This window comes from Dipodomys ordii, unplaced genomic scaffold (assembly GCF_000151885.1).
Source record: "Dipodomys ordii isolate 6190 unplaced genomic scaffold, Dord_2.0 Scaffold28, whole genome shotgun sequence".
Taxonomy (NCBI): Eukaryota; Metazoa; Chordata; class Mammalia; order Rodentia; family Heteromyidae; genus Dipodomys; species Dipodomys ordii.
In genome coordinates this window covers 15,333,185-15,338,205 of record NW_012267244.1, presented here as the reverse complement: position 1 = coordinate 15,338,205, position 5,021 = coordinate 15,333,185, and the positions used below count along the sequence as shown (strand labels likewise).

The window sequence follows — 5,021 nt, the reverse complement described above, 5'->3', positions numbered from 1 at the left end:
GCTTGAGATGAACGCTCTGCTGGACTCAGTCAATAAAATCAGGCAGAGGTTCACCCGGCTTTTGTCTCACTCCTGCTATGGGGACTCAGTGGGTCCTTATCTAGTTTGTACCAAGCAGCAAGTTCTGCCTGCCTCACATGATCATGGTACGGGCCAGGTATTGCAGCCTGTTGGATGCCAGTGGAGTACCCTTCCCCCGTCCCTGTTAACTTGGCATAAGTGAGAGGTATCTCGGGTTGAGCCTGCTGGCTATTCTCTGCCCGCACTCTGCATTCCTCCTTAAAGAAGGCACACCATGTAATAAACTGAGAACTGGTGAGGATGGCTTTGGCCACATCCAGCCAGTCCTTAGGGACACATGGGTGATAAGCAATGTCCTGTAATAGGGTCTGGGCCCAAGGAGCGTTCGAGCCATCCTCCGCCACCGCCTTGCGGAGCTCTTTAAGATCCTTAGCTTCCCATGGATACCATTCCAAGGGCCTGTTAGCCCCTGCTGCCAGGTTGACCGGATAGGCTTGGGGAAGCGAATCCTGTGGCTTAGTGTCCGGGCTCCCAGGTGGCCCCTCCTTTACAGGGTAGGCCTCCGCATAGATTACTTCCCCGGCCCTTGGCCCCTCCGTGGAGGGCCGGTCATAGGGGCCTAGATCTCACAGGTCCCTCTGTAGGGCTGCTTAGGGCCTCCCCCTTTCGGGGGCATAGGGTGGGGGCCTAAGACTGTCAGGGGCATTTGAGTTGGGGGGGGTAACCCTTCCCTTCATTTTAATTTCCACTGTGCTGCTTCTGCCTGATCAGTGCGTTCCCTAACAAATTTGACCCATTCCTTTTCCTCCTCACTCCCCAAATCCTCTTTTACTCCCTGTAGGCCTGATGCTGCCCCCTTCTCCTCTGAGAGCTCCCGAGGAGGGGGAGGGGGTATCGGGTCTGGATGGAAGGATGTCCTGAGGGAGGTGGACAAAACCTCAGAGGCGGTGAGACACCAAAGTGCCTCTCCCTTTCTATGGCCAGCTTCTCCACCCTGGCCCAGGTGGTCCATGAAAAGAGACTGGAACTAGGGATCCAGGGGGCCAGAGTGACAAGGGTGTCCCAGGTCTTAATAGCATCGCTATCACATTGTTCAAGGCCCCTGGACTTAAGCATGAGCTATAGGGCCTTTAAGGCTGGCTCTTCCTTCTGTGAGATAGCATTACCCATACTAAGGGGTTCACTTACCCTGAGAGACCGCTTAGCCTCGGCCGGTACCGGGACATTCTCCTTTCAAGCCCCACGTTGGTCCGATGGGGCTTGAGGAAAGGTAAGTGCACGGTCCCGGGTTCCCCAGCCTCCCCTAGCCCCTGAGTCAGATCCAGCGGGGAGTCAAGTCAAGCAGGAACTTGTTTATTACCACACAGCAAGCACTTTTAAAAACAAAAAGATGGAATATGATATTTGACTTGGATTGTATAAAATGGATAATGAATGATTTTTAAGCTATAAATGTCAGTGTGCTGTGGATAAGACTTCCCTGGTAATTTACTTTAGCTAGTAACTGTAATTGTAACTCTGTAACTCCCTAGCCCTGTAACTCTATAACTCTGCTGTTTTCTGAGCAATGGGAGCCCTAACCCTCACCACCCTTTGTTCTAGTCCCCTGCTTCCCACCAGCAAAACCTTGGCAGGAAATTTAAACTTAAGGTGTGCCTTTCTTGTAACAATCATTGGCTAAACCCAACACCCAGCCTCCCCCTTTCCCCACCCTAGCCCCAAAGGCTTAAAAGCCCTTATGGGCTGGCACCCGGGGCCCTTTCCTGGCATCCCAACTCCAGGTGCGGTCCTGGTGCTCAGCACTTTTCGCTCAATAAACTCTTTTAGCTTTTCACTGCGGACTGAGCGGTCTGGCTGCCCCTCCGCAGGACAGGGGGCGGCAAGGGAACCAGCCATCACTAGAGGTCACCCTCTCTGCCCAAGCGTTCCATACTCTCCCTGCTGTCCCGGAGCTGTTCGCGCACTGACGGTGGCATCCAGCCAGACTTTAACATCGAACAACTCGGGCTCTGCCCACTCAACTTCCTCCTAGCGCCATCTTGGCTGCCCAGGTGCCCCACAGCAGCAAGGCCTTCTTGGTTTCTTGGCACGGAAAACCTGCTTTTCCAGGCCCGCCTCTGCCTCCCGCGGCCAAGCATCGCAGTGCGCCCGCCTTGCCTGCTCGGCTCCAAGTGCCAGGCTGCCCGTGTCGGCTGTGCCCAGTGGGCTGGAGAAGTCGCAGGCGCCCTGCTGCGGCCGAGGACCTGGCGGCACCCAGCGCCCGGGGGCGCGGTCGCCCGGCCCGAGGCCACCTGGAGGGGCTCGGGGTAAGCCCGGGGGCGGGGTTCCGGGCCTGGCGGGGCGCGGGGCGGGCGGCCTGGGTGAGCGGGGCTGGGCGCGCTGATCTTGTCCTAGTCAGACAGGGACACTAGAACGAACGCCTCCAATACCCGGTTTCTCCTCCTACCTGCATCTCCACCGTTTCTGGCTTACTAGTTTTGAGGCTTAGAACTGCAGTGCGCGGAATGCTATATGGTATCCGGGTTTGGATCCTGGCTGGTGGTCTGTACTCCTAGTGATCTCAGCCTTGGTAAATATGCCCTTAACGCCCACATTGCAGACAGACATCTGAGTAAAGGATTAATTGCTTGACATGTAAAACTATCCTAAAATGAGTTAACAGACAAAGCCCTGCAGCAGGGTGCAAGCTGCTGTTCACCGAGAGTTCAGATTAGTTCTTTGCCAAGCCTGACACGTGTCTGTTTGACCAACTTGTTTGCTAAGGCGGACTTGTCAAGCTAGTGGGTGTAGATGCTTCCAGCAGGAATCTTTCCAGAATTCACCTTCAATTCTGCCCATTCCATATCTTTGGGACACCTGGTAAGTGTAAGCAAATGGGAGCTGGCCCCTGCATTAGCAGGTGTTGGGTCTAGCAGGAGCAACAATCCTGGGGTAGGAAATCAGGATTATGAAAAAAAAAAAAAAAGGCCCAATGGGAAGCTGGGAGGGCCCAGAGTAGAAATCATACCTAGCTGGTGGGAGTCTGGAGTACTGTCCTGAGCCAAGAAGGGTCTGAGAGGAAAACCATTCCTGGGGTGGAGAATGGCACCCTGGGAAACCTGGAAGTGATCCAGGAGGGTCCTGTTGGAAGCAGCTAGCCCCTTTTATGGGGAGTACTGACAAAGGGAACAGATGTGGAAAATGGGGGGAGGGAGCATTTTAATTATACATGCCAAGGGAGCCACGGAATGTTTTAGTGCAAGAGGGAGACATTTGGACGTTGATGGCAGCAATGCATAGCATGGTTTGGGGGTAGGTCAATTAAGGAACTATGGGGAGAGCCCAGGAGAATTAAGAAGGGATTCAGCCCAGGCTATGAAGCTAGCATAAAAACAATGCTATGGTTTTGGGAGATTTTTGTAGAGCTATAAACCTGGCAGGTGAAAGCATGTGAAGGCCAAAGAGAAAACAGAGGAAAAGACAGACCCCAAGTTTTGCTCCTGCATGTTGGAGCATAATTATTGCATTTGCAAAAATAGAGGCCTGAGGAGACTTGGTGAGTGGAGAGGATAATAGATTTGTTTTTGAAACAAGTGTGTTTAAATTGCTGGCAGGTAGAAGTGAAGGGGCCGTGGCACTCCCTGCAGGTCACTCAGCAGAGGAGCAGGTCCGATGGCCTCTTACGCTGATGTTAGAGCTGTCCTCAGAGAACAGATGGCGCTCAAATTACCCACAGAGAGACCATTAAAGGAAAGTGGGATTTTGAAGGCTTGGTCATGACAGGTGTTTCTACCCTCAGTGACCAAGAGAAAATCCCATGGTCTGAGACTATAGCAATAAAGCTTTATGCTTTGAGGCTTGTGAAGTACCAACTGTCTGCGATCTGTCCTTATTGACTGCTGAGTGGGTCAGAGGCCACCCATTCAGAATTATGTGATTCCTACAATACATACACAATATATGTGTATACACACACAAACAAGAACAATCAAAAATCCAGTTTGGCTGGGCACCGGTGGCTCATGCCTGTAATCCTACCTACTCAGGAGGCTGAGATCTGAAGATAGCAGTTCAAAGCCAGCCCAGGCAGGAAAAGTCCATGAGACACTTATCTCCAATTACCCACTAGAAAACTGGAAGTGGCGCTGTGGCTCAAATGGTAGTGTGCTAGCTTGAAGCTGAAGAGCTCAGGGATAGCACCCAGGCCCAGAGTTTAAGCCCCACGACCAACAAAACAAAACAAAACAAAAATCGTACTTTGTTTATTTTTTAAAAATTGCTGGCAAAATGTCCAATTGTAGATGTATATCTAGTGGAAGCCAAACCTTGGCAGAAGAGGCAGGAAAAGGAAAAGGAGCCTGAAAGGGAAGATTGGAAACAATCATGGACAAAGGGAGAGGGTCTGGGTTCTTATGGGATTGAGGAGCCCAGCACCAAAAAGTAACTACAGTTGTAGAACATTGATGCACAAAAATATTATACATATATACAAATAATATATACATATATATTATGTCTATAATATATATGGATTACATGTGTATAATATATACATATATAGCATGAATATATAATATATATTCAACTCTGAACTTCCAGAAGGCAGACCAATGATAGGAGACTATATGTAGAGTGTTCAAAAAATGTTAAGGCTGGGGCTGGGAAGGTGGCTCAGTGGTAGAGCACTTGCCTTACATGCATGAGGCCCTGGGTTCCATTCCTAGCACCACATAAGCAAAAAGAAAAAAGCCAGAAGTGGTGCTGGGGCTCAAGTGGTAGAGCGTTAGCCTTGAGCTGAAGAGCTGAGGGACAGCGCCCAGGCCCAGAGTTCAGGCCCCACAACCGGACCCCCCCAAAAAATGTTAAGACCAGGAATAGTTTTACTTCTTTAATCCCAGAAATTGGGACAAGATTCTGTCTCAAAATGGAAAAGAAAAGAAGGAGGAGGAGGAGGAGGAAGAGGAGGAGGAGGAGAAGTTGTTTTAACCAACTCTGTGATTGCTTACATTTCCCTCTTACAG

The 5,021-nt window shown here is 50.8% G+C and overlaps 1 protein-coding gene across 1 annotated transcript in view; it reads left to right on the top strand.

Annotated features, from left to right (window-relative positions):
- Positions 1–2,030: 2,030 nt before the first annotated feature.
- Ccdc125 (coiled-coil domain containing 125) overlaps positions 2,031–5,021 on the top strand; it is a 31,823-nt gene continuing 28,832 nt past the window's right edge. Inside the window, exon 1 of the mRNA XM_013015825.1 lies at positions 2,031–2,327. The gene's annotated coding sequence lies outside the window, so the exon portion shown is untranslated. The remainder of the gene's footprint in view (positions 2,328–5,021) is intronic.